General features: G+C 33.5%; 1 long non-coding RNA gene across 1 annotated transcript; it reads left to right on the top strand.

Annotated features, from left to right (window-relative positions):
* Window positions 1-684, top strand: LOC129567419 (uncharacterized). The gene is made up of 2 exons (XR_008687858.1): window positions 1-64; window positions 197-684. It is a non-coding gene; the product is annotated as an uncharacterized LOC129567419 (long non-coding RNA).
* The last annotated feature ends 11,809 nt before the right edge of the window (window positions 685-12,493 follow it).

Genomic DNA, 12,493 nt, shown 5'->3' with positions numbered 1-12,493 from the left:
GATATTCAATGCCGCACAGCTCCTCAGCGTGAACCTGGAGCTGCAGAACCGTCCGTTATCAGAGGTGAACACTTTTTTTAAATACAGTTATGGGGTGTTCAGAATGGCTGCCACTTGCTGCATTTTTCCCTTTTCGTCCAATTTTGTTTGGATTTTGTTATTTTTCTATTACAATATTCTTTTTTTACGTTTACAGGGGACATAATTGAATTGATACACAAGACTTTGGTGTTATTCGAGTCACTTTCAACAAATCAATTGAGTGAAGCTAAGCCCACAATGGGACAAAGAAATATGGATGGTGTCTTTCATTTAAATCTTTTTCCGATTTCAATATTTAATTCGCTTTACTAAGTTTCCGAAATCTTCATTTTAGTCTACATACTGCAAGTGTAATTTAACTAAATATTGGCAATACATCCGGCATATACAGCAGTGAGCGCAACTACCATTTGGTTTGACGTTTTGCTATTAAGTTAGTTTGAGTAACTTAAAAGTATGTTAAGTAACAGTAAAGCCGCTGAGCTTCACGTCAAGTCTACTGTTAAGTAGAATTACCACTCATATTGAACCAAGTAGTTAGTAACATAATGATTTCTACAAAACTCAATAGATGTCGTTAGGGTCTTGCATGGGCCCTACGTTGGCAATAAATATATAATATTTTCTCACTTACAAATAAAAGGAGTTTTAAACTTTTTTATTTTAAAGAACGTGTGAAGGCTTTATACCATTTGTGCTTTATGCAATAATATGGAGCCGCCATGATTATTTACCAATCAATTGTACTGAAGTACAGTGTATTTGAGTCCGAAACTTCTCCACTACTGCTTGAAAGCGCAATGGAAAAAAAATCTGCAAGAATTTACGCCTCGTTCTTTTCATTTCAATACTGGCTTATTGATATTGAACTCGTATTCCATTCAAAAATTTCGAAACCGATCGAAACTGATTTCCAATGTTCAAAAACTGTGGCGGGAGTGGAAAGTAATGCGTTTAGGGGCATCAAACATTCATCCTGGGGAAATAGCTATTTCTTTCAAGAGTATATCAAAATGACTTTGACTCTAGCTTTGACCTAGCTTTGACTCAATCGGTCAAAAGTCGAATAACACAGAAAAAAAGGGACACAAAATTACATATCAGACATGAATGTTTTCCTATAGACTAGCAAAACTCCGCCGGCGTTTTTGATTAGTAGCTCGTATAAGAAAGTAATGGCCATAGACAGTTGTCATTGCTCAGTCGATTTTTCTCAATATGGAACATGCAGATTTTAGGCCATATCTTGTGAAATTTTTGAAATATTATATTATTATTAATAGTTGCTGTCAATGACAAAGTTGTAGAAAAGAGTCCAAATAACAAATTTTATGAACATAACCTTAAAAAAGCTTTTGGTCAATGTTTTGGAGCAAAATGTCGAAAAAATCGAAAAGAAATTCAATTTTTCGACCATAGCTCAAAGAGTATGTAATTTTTTTGGTTATTGTTTTCAGCAAAATTGTAGCCTAGGGGGAAAGATCAATTGGTCGTACGCTATTATCTATGTTATTGGCTATTCATCGTTATTCATTGGTATATTGGTGTGAATTGGTCAAATAAATTGAATATTCGTGTCAATCGTGTACATTTAATGTGAACTCAACATAAAAATATAGAACAATAGAGACCGATGTACGCCGATATCTGCCAATATGCAGATAAACGCTTATTTTTGAAAAATAACAATACATCAGCGAATTCGTTTAAATTCACGTTTAAGTGCCACGTACTTTTGGTTAAAGCGCTGTACCGAACGCTATACTTCTACCTGTATCTGCTTCTTATATCAAACGAATCTTTGAAAACTGATTATGCATGAAATGAAAAAATTAATAGAAACCAGAACCTACATTTATTTGTAATTACTATTTTCTATAAACGTAGCTATGAACAATCACATATGAATTATCTTACGAAATTATGTTTAGTTCATGATTACTTGCCGTAGTACTGGTCTAGAAATAAATGACACTAGAAATGACATGATAAGTTTGCTGATAAATAAGTACTTAAGTACGCGGTACTCGAGCAATGGCCTAAGTACGCGATACTTGAGAAATAGCTTAAGTGCGCTTCACCTAAATATCTCTACCAATTTTAGTACGAAATATTGGTATATCGGCGAAATATTCAAATATCGGTTAAATATTTGTAAAAGGTCATAGGATCGTTACAAATTATCATTATTTGTTATATTGAGGCTTATTCAGAGGAAAAAAAATTGATCTTTCCCCCTAGATTGTAGCCAAAGTAAAACTGCTAATTTTTCCTTTTGATGCCAATCCAAAAAAATCACGTTTTAACCATTTTTCCGACTGAATCGCTTTTTAGTACCAGAAATGGCCATTTCGTTCAAGTTTTTGGCCGATTACTTGCAAATAACTATATATATTTCCATTTTATTCGCTTGAATTTTCATAAAAGTGTCTCTGCAGATAACTTGAACGAATTTTTTAGTTAAATTATTGAAAAAATTCATTCATTTGTCAAAAAATTTCGGGTTTTGGAACAATTTTTGAGCGTTTGGTGGATATTAAACCAAATTAAGTCATGGAAACAGTAATATTTCAGGATTGGATATATCTCATATCAAAGCTGATGATCACAGCTAAAAAACGAGTTCAATGCGATCCACTTATAACGTCTAGTTGGAAAGTTATCTCTCTTCAAGTGATGACATGTCGATTTTTTCACGATTTTGGCACTAGTCATCACTTGAGAAGCCATAACATCTTGAGAGATCACATTATCCATATTTTCTAGATAAGAACGTCAGCTTTAAAATGCCGTTCAGCTAAATCTGAAATATATCACCTGTCATGACATTATTTGGCTCAATGTCCACAAAATCCCCAAAAATGAGTCCAAAAATCAATTTTTTCTATTAAAGAATATCTTTATGGATCCTTTTAACATCAGTACAGATAATTCAAGCATGTTTTTTAATGTTCGAGTGGAAAAGAATCATTTTTATAGAGAAAACTACATTCTGTGTAGTTTGGTACACTGTACACAGAAATTCCAGATGGCGCCAGCTGTATTAAATCGCTAGTTGCGCAGCTACGGTTGCTGTTTGAATTACACGCCAAAAAAATCCAAGTTCAAATTACCTCGACAACACTTTATCCCACATAAAATTGTTTTATTTTGGTTTTGGATCATACAAAGTTCAGTTGCTTATCCAATCCTATTCCGCATACTCTTGTAACGTGAATGAATACCGGGAAAATCCTTCATATTCTTCTCTTCATAATTGTTCAATTTCTGGTAATAATTTTTATTGCACATGGTGTGCGAATGAAATGTCATAGGGTTTTATCGTCTCATCTTCAGTCATTTTATGGAACGACAAGCTCGCCAAAAATAACAGTAGCTCGCAGAGTCTCAATGCAACATAAAAACAATGAACGTTTCCTATTCTTCGAGAAAACAACTCCTTTAAATGAATTGAAGATGTTATTATTGGGACAGATATAATAAATCTGGATGATAAATGTGATGTCTGCGAAATGTAGTTACAACTGGATAAAGTAAAAAAATGGTTTATTACTGGGCGAGTCAATTAAATTGTAATTACATTGTTTGAATACAGTTTTCATTCAGACATTAAATTATTTCCACAGACGGATTTTATTGTGTGGCAAGGATGAAAATGTGTTATATAAAACGGGTAGGGCATTGAATAGCCGTCAGTCGTATTGAAACAAATAAAATGAAGTACATTTCATTTGTAATAGCTGCTTTGATTGTCATTGCTTCATCACGGCCAGCTGAAGACGCCCAAGAGGTGTCTTTGAGCAGACGGAATGGAAGAGCAACAGACGACACAATTATTGGGAAATTCACCATCAAATGAAGATTCTATGGATGAGCTCAAAAGGGAAGAGTCAACCGAGCCGAAGCAGAAAGAGTCAAAAGAAGGAGAATCAAAAGAAAAACCAAAAGCATCGACCAAACTACCAAGTGAACTATCAACAGTAGAAATGGCCAACGAACAAACGAAAGTGCCTGAGCTTGTGGAGCCATCAACCAAAATACCAACGACTCAAACCAACTCAAATTCCGAATTTAAAAAAACGACAATCAGAAACAGAATTAAAGCCAACGGCAGCAGAGCCACCGTCAAACGAAAGCAGCACAGAAGATATAGGCGAAAATAAAGCCGATGTAGAGGACACATTTGTCATTCTGACAATAACTCCGCTGCAAGGTTTTGAATTGTTTGTAAATGATGTGAATCGCTTTATTCCCAACTTTCTTCTTTCATTCACTGAATTCGTAGTATAGTGACAGAGTGTTTTTCGCTACCAACAGTCCAGCAAAAGTCATTCGATGTGAATGAATAGATAGAAAAAGACAATAATAGAAATAAACTAGAATAATGGGATAAACTAGAATCGAGAAAACAATGGCAAGCAGACATATTAAATTGTATTAACTTTGTCAACAGTTCGCTGAACCAGATTAAAACATGTCGAAAGCACACAACAAGAGCCAACGATCAATGAACAATTCCAAAGTGCTTGCACCATTTTTGTATTTTTATACTGTAATATAAAATATTTTGTACGAAAATAAAACAAGTCGCAAAATCTAATTTATCATCTGGATTTCTTCTATTCATTCTTTTGTGTGTGCGCGCTTCTTTCCATCTAACACAAAGCTGCTCGAGTTATTGCAACAATACAGCTAATCTTTCGTTTGACACACACACACACACACACACTCATTCTGAAGTGACATTGTGCGTGTGCTATTGAAAGCAATGGAAAAAGTCAACAAAAGCTAAATGAAACACAGCGATTCTGGTTCACTCGCGTTCTTCTACAACAATCAGATCATTTAATTCATCTGAAGTATATTTAAAAAAGTACTCCTGTCAACTAAATGCCTTGGTAAATAGTAACATAAACTGATGCTTCGATTGTGTTTGAGAAATAATTGCCGATTTTACGTAATAATTGTGCTAAAGTGATGACATCGAAAATTAAAAGGCTCAACAAAGGGAATTTATCCACTCAACTCGCTCGAACATTCATCAAAATTTCAAGGACTTCAATGGTGTTAGGCCATTGCAATAAATAAATTGAATGATGAAAAAAATGTTCGTGCTAATTAATTTCACATGTTACAACTGGATCGTCTCATTGGCTTTGTACAATCAACGACAATTTTAAACAGTGCATTTGAGTCAAATTAAATTTAATTGAACAATTATTGTTTCGACAGAAAGTAAATAGTGAACGGATAATGTGATCGACATCTCATTTAGCTCAAATTAATTTCAATCAATTGTAATGACGTAAAAAAACTGTGTAGGATGTCCCGCAACTCTCGACCGCATTAACACATCAATCGAAATGAATTGGCATGGAAAAAGGCTATTGTTTCAGACAAAAAAAAAACACACACACATATACTATTGAATTGGGTGTATTTTTTTCAAATTCGAACGATGCATGTGAAAAAGTGGAGAGATTTAATTGAATACACAATATGAAGCCACACAAAATAATATCATTGTTCGATTTATAACAAATTATTTTTAAAAAAATTAATTTTCCACTTTCAATAAAATAATTAGTTCGGTTAGGTGCGTTTCCCATTTGAATCAACAATACAATTTGAATGAATTTCCGATTGACCACACACACCAACGCACTATCGTTATGAATTTTTAATTCTAACTCGGTTTCGAAATGTTCCTGGAAAATATTTACCATTCAATTATGGTGGATCCGTAGGGAAAAACAAGTTATTGTTCACATATTTGCTATAGGTACAAATTCCACTGTTTGACGGTCTAAATTCGGGCATTTTATTCGCTTGTGAAAATCTAGAGGAATATCACGCTCCTGAATCTTGTGAGATATTTGAGATATTTGAAATAAACATCAATGGTATGACATATTTCCGAATATTTCGAATAAATAAATCAGATTTTTGTGGATTTTGGAGATATTTGAGATTTTTTGCATTAAATCAGTGTTGCAAATCAGTAGACATCAATATACTATACCTTCGGTATACCGAAGTATACTTATATACATAATATGAAGAAGAGCCTTTTGCAATTAAAAAAAATGATGCAAAGCCATTAAAAATGTTTGAAATGTCCAAACTGTGCTTTTGACCGGCGCAAGATAGCGGTGGCGCCTATTCGCAATTCGCGGAATTTTTAAGAACTATCAATACTTGTTGTTGTTGTCATGAATTTCGCAACAACAAGAAGTATTGATAGTTCCTTAAGTTGCCGCAGATCCTATTTAGGCGCTACCGCTATTCACTGTCACGTCAAATACATTGGTTCTTATGGGAGAGAAGCACAGGTTGGAAATGTCAAATTTTAACAAGTTTGGCAGTTTTTAGTTTTTTGAGATTGTTTTTACTATGTGTTTATTGATTCTAAAGGCATGGTATATTATTTGTTGTATATACCGGTATATACCGTCACAGTATAATATACGGTATATCTCTCAACACTGCATTAAATCCGAATAAATACATTTAAATATCATTCATAATCACAAATATCCACCATATTCCATACGACAGATTCTTAGAGATAAATTGAATTTTTTTGAAATATTTGAAATAATTTAAGCGTGATATTTCCCCTAGGTGAAAATAGCAACTCAAATCATCACAATCATTATAATTGCTATCATCATTTCCATTATTTATCTGTGAAAGCATTTTTCGTGGCGAAAATCCGTGATTTGTTTTAGGTGTGTCAAGTGATCTAATCGCCATAGGCAACAATTAATTCGTCTCAATCACAAATATATTCGCATCCAACAGAAAAACTCGAGTACGATGTGTTGTTTTTGTCTTATTTTTAAAACATCGAAGTTTGAAGATGACGATTGGATTAAGCATGTGATTGGAATGGGCTTGAATCTGATGGGCTTGAATCTGATTTCACTTCCGTCAAAAAAAATGGTCTTCTCGACGACTCCAACCGTTAAACCAATCACCACTTCTACAACAACCACTTAATCAATCGTTATCAATAAAGAATTTGAACGTTACTTGAAAGAAATCGAATGGAACCACTTGTTAAGCTGTCGGTACCGAAATTCCAGATTGAACATTTGAACAAATAAAATGAATTTTTTTTAAAGCGAAATATTTGTTTGTTGATACTCAGTAAACGATACTCATCTGTTTATTTCTGAAGAAAAACAAAAATGATTCTAAATTTAGGCAATTAAGTCAATTTTAAAAGTGGCTTTCTAAATCATCATCATCATAATTATCAGTGATTTTGGGATTGGATTTCGCACCAAATGGTTTGTTTTGAGGTGTGCCAAGTACTTTAAATTCAAATCTCTAATCGCCATGGGTAATAATTATTTCGTCCTAATCACAAATATGTTTTCATCGAACAGATAACATAAATGGTAAGTCACTTGAGGTAAATTGCTTTCGCGCCTCAATTTCAAAACATCAAACTGTATATTCATCAAAATACTACAGATTCGGATCAGAGATAATGAGAGTCTGTTCCTTATAAAAGGATTTCGTTTTAATTAAATAGCAATTATATGAATGAGCATATATTTCGTGGTAATTGGTATGGTCATGGTCGTTTGCCATCGCTACAGCAACCATAGCAGCTTCAACAGCAACACCATGAACGATAACGACGGCAACCGAATCTTCAAAACCGACAACATCTTTTGAAGATGACGAATGGATTAACACTATGATTGTTCTTGGGGCACCCAGGGCCCCCAGCGAACTTTAAAGTTGAATAAAAGTACAAAACAGTGTATAAACCAACCGGAGTTAAGTCTCATTGTATAGATTGAACATTTCTCTACACGAATGAAAAAAAACATATGCATATGTGTGAGTATGTGTAAAATACAGCCTGCCGCAAAACATGTTACGCTGTTGTTCTTGGGGGACTCCAGGGCCCCATGGCTATTTTATATTATAACTGGACTATGATAAGAGATATCGACTTAGTGTCTATGACAAAGTTGTAGTACTCAAGCTGCTCTACAACTTTGCTCAAGACACCAAGCCGTTATCTCATATCAGTTTCGCGGAATACGCGAGAAACCGCAGAAAACCGCGAAAAAACGCGTTTTTTTCCTTATCATTTTTCACGGAAAAGATAAGAGATAACGAGATGGTGTCTAAGGCAAAGTTGTAGTTCTGGTCGAGTACTACAATTATTCTGATTCATTATTCCGTTATCTCTTATCAATTACGCGAGAAACCGCAAAAAACCGCGAAAAAACGCGTTTTTTTCCTTATCATTTTTTCACGGAACTGATAAGAGATAACTTAATAATGAATCGGAATAATTGTAGTACTCAACCAGAACTACAACTTTGCCTTAGACACCATTTCGTTATCTCTTATCAGTTCCGTGAAAAATGATAAGGAAAAAAACGCGTTTTTTCGCGATTTTCTGCGGTTTCTCGCGTATTCCGCGAAACTGATAAAAGATAACGACTTGATATCTTCGGCAAAGTTGTTGAGCAGCTTGAGTACTACAACTTCACCATAGACATCAAGTCATTATCTCTTATCAGTTACGCGAAAAACGCGAGTTTTTGATAATCATTTTTCGCGGAACTGATAAGAGATAACGACTTCATGTATATGGTGAAGTTGTAGTACTCAAGCTGCTCTACATTTCTGTCAAAAAGGCAAGTCTCTTATTTCTTATCAGCTTCACTAAAACGATGTGGGAAAATTTCGCGATTTTCGCGTTTTTTCGCGTTTTTCACGGAACTGATAAGAGATAAGCAATATTTGTTGCACCAAAATTATAGCAAACTTTGAGTATTACAACTTTGCTTCAGACACTAATTTGTTATCTCTTATCACAGTCCAGATTTCATATGAAGTATCTTGGGGGCCCTGGAGTCCCCCAAGAACAGTAATATGTTGCAAATATGAAGAACAGTCATAGTGTTAAACATGTGGTTGGAATAGGCATGAATCTGATTTCACTTCCGTTAAAATACGATTCTTTTCGCGAAACAACAATTAAACCAACCACAACTTCAACAACAACCACTGAACCAATAATTGCCGATGATGAGCGTGAACTGTTTTTGAAAGAAATTGAGGCAAACTCATTGTTACGTTTTAGATAATTGAAAAGCAAATAAATTTATTCTTCGTAAGCCGACTACTGTTTGGTGTTTTTACTTTTGTCACTTGTTTTCACTTGAGGTAAATTCTGTATAATTTAATGAGAAATTTCGAGAAAATGCACAATGTATTTGTGATATCTAATATTCATTCTGAGGAAATAGTCATTTCTTAAGTATATCAAATTGGCTTATAAATAATCGTATGTTTAATTAAAAATATATTGTATGAGAAGGTCATTATTCTAGAAATTTGATCAGAGCTTGTCATTTGTGCACTTACTGTGAATATGGCAATCAAAATGCTTTGTATTAATCCTTGAATATGATTGGTTGTTTTGTATCGAAATTGAAATAGCAATAATTCCATGTTATTTCATATCAATTGAGCCTTTAAAGTCGAATAATTGAGTTTTAAATGGAAATGGATGAGACGATTGTAACTCAACTATACGTTTAATTTAATATCGATTGTTTAAATGGCCATATTCTATTTCTATATCATTTTATGGTGATTAAAACGCTTTTGTTATGCTCAATGCTGTTCGCTTAAATATTTTAGTTTTGCTTAAAATTGATGTAAATATAAAATGCAATAGCAAAAGAAAACGCATTCAGAATAATTGTTGATTTAATTTAATAATTTTCTCCATATTTGGCTCCATCGTCAGATTGCTATCGGCATAATACTATTTATTCAAGTAAAATTATTCTGGAGTAAGTGAGAAACGCAACGTTCGTAAAAATAAAATTTCATGATGAAATATTTGTGCAAAATAATGAGATGTGAAATGATCCGATGGGTGAGAAGAACATTGCAATTAAAATGATGAAAATCGTGAAAAATATGAAGAATTATAGATATGCCTTCTGTTGCTGTTTGATCTACATGCTAAAAATTCCAAGTACATTCATTTAAATTAACTTGAATTGATTAAATTAGGATTTTCAAAACCTTATTTCTAATAAATGCTTATAATTTTATCGGTGAATAATAACCTTAAGTGGATGAGTCAGGACAATGGTTTGTATAAAAATAGGAGCTTAAGTTAAAGCCAACCAGAGAATTGTTTCATTGCCCAAGGCCTACTAAAGTGTGAAGAGTCAATAATAAATTTTTCATGGTATTTTGTATGGTAGTCGCAGTTACTATGGCAGCAACAATAACGGAATCATGAATCGAATAAGGCACAACGACTGACGCACCAAAGAAGACAACCGCCGAAGGATACGAAGAAACTGAGCTATTCTTAAAACGCTGGCTAAATGACTTCGTCAACCAAGGGGCCAAGTGTTTGGTTGAGATAATATCTTAAGATGAGATAACCAGATAAGATAGATAAGATATTATCTTTTATCTTATCTAGATGGAAAATTCATTTTGCGGATTTATCTTATCTTTATCTTTTCTTCATATTTTTCCAATTATCTATTGTCATATTTTAGATAAATTTTAAGATAAACGAAGGATTAATAAGTAGAACGGGTGGGTTTTGAATGAAAATAATTTGAATTTTACGGAACATTTTTATATTTTTCTTTACATTTTCGTTCAATTTTTGATTGATATTTTATTCTCAATCGTTTGTTCGACCCATCATTCATCAAAACAAACAGATTATTTCCTTTTCTTTTAATTTTTATGTCTCCAATAATTCAAATTATTGAAAATTTTCCATTTCGGCTTCATGCTTCGAGTTTCATAGACCGTCTTCAATGAATCTGATGTGAGATTTGATCTAGGGGCTAACCACGGTTTTAAAAATAACCAATAATGACCGACTTTAACATTTTTTATCATTTAAAGAAATAAATTCCGATATGATCACATTTTGGTCGATTTTGCCCGATTTTTGCAGTAATTTTTTCGCTTTAACGAATGCATACTCTTCTAGAAGCGGGTTTTGGTGCATCCTCAGGATCGTTCAGAACTGCTCCCGATTCTGGAAGTGGGTTTTGGTGGATCTTCAGGATGAATCAGACTGGGTTTGACAATGCCCTGGACCCCTAGGATTTGATATGAATATTCGGCTAGAACAATGTATTCGAAACGACCACGACAATTGAATTTTTGGTGAAAAAAAACTGATTTTTGTATACAAAGACGAGAAGTTATGAAATTATAAATTTGTTGTTTTGAAACTTATGACCTTAAAATCTATTTGATTCACTTTATTCTGCCTAGAATCGTTTCAAACTCTCGGGAGCGAAACGTGAATTGACAGCCAATTGTCGATTTATTCAAATTAATACAAATGTTCAGTGCAAAATTCTGTTATAAAAAAAAACTAATGTCATAGCCTTCAATAGGCTTTATCTGACTAGAAACTCAGATAAAGATAAGATAATCTTATCTTTTTCAACAAAAGATAGATAATTATCTCGACATTATCTAGATAAAATTGAATAAAAAAGATATTATCTCGAAATTATCTAGATAAATTTCATTTATCTCAACCAAACCTTGGTCCAAGGCCAACCATAATACCAACACAACACCTAAGCCGAAGACAACAACTGAAGGTTATGAACAACCCGAACTTTATTCATATATTTACTTTTTCATACTTCGCTTAAGCGCTTCGATTGGTAGCTTCATAATTGAATATTTTACCATGTTGGATTTGCGAATAAAATGCATTTTGAAAACTATCCACATCTTGTTCATTGACAAAATCTTCTTTCGTTTGAAAATTTCATTTTTTTTTCTCCTTTTCAATGAACACTGTTGATTGCCCTGAAAATCCAAATCACTTGCGTATGCGATTCTGTATTCGAAAGTAGGTCAAACTCTCGTGTGTAATAAATCAATTACAAAATTGTATTTCATTGGCAATGTAATCAAGAAGTCGCTTGTTCATTCTTTATCAGTACAATTTCCATTTAAATATTTAATGAGTTTCCGCGAATTGTAACTTCTAACTAGATCAGTTCTAAATGAGTGGTTTGAATTGGTGGAAAATGTGAAACAGGCTTGAAACTTTGAACGATATAAGTCGAAAGATTTCCTGTATCAATAAACACAGGAAAGCAAAGCTATGTAATAATCCAGCATCCCATGTAAATAAAGCCGATTTTTGCATATGAAATATGCAGTGGCTTTGGTTTTGCACACAAGAATGAATTTGTATGTTGTAATGTGAATGTTGAGAGAGCGTCTTCATCACACGCGCAACAATGCGACTCAAACACCACCATATCTTAACTTTTCCCACATTATGCTCTCATGTAAATGGAATGCAAAGTGCTTTTATCTAGATCATTTATCTGCTTTATCAAGTGCACGTTCTCTATCTTTGTGCACACGATACGAATGGATTTTGTTTAATTAA

The sequence above is a fragment of the Sitodiplosis mosellana genome, unplaced genomic scaffold (genome assembly GCF_009176505.1).
Source record: "Sitodiplosis mosellana isolate CC-2019 unplaced genomic scaffold, AAFC_SMos_1.0 Smas_scaffold_1, whole genome shotgun sequence".
In the NCBI taxonomy this organism is placed as follows: Eukaryota; Metazoa; Arthropoda; class Insecta; order Diptera; family Cecidomyiidae; genus Sitodiplosis; species Sitodiplosis mosellana.
The sequence above is the reverse complement of the archived record's forward strand: the minus strand, read 5'-3'. Positions and strand labels throughout refer to the sequence as shown.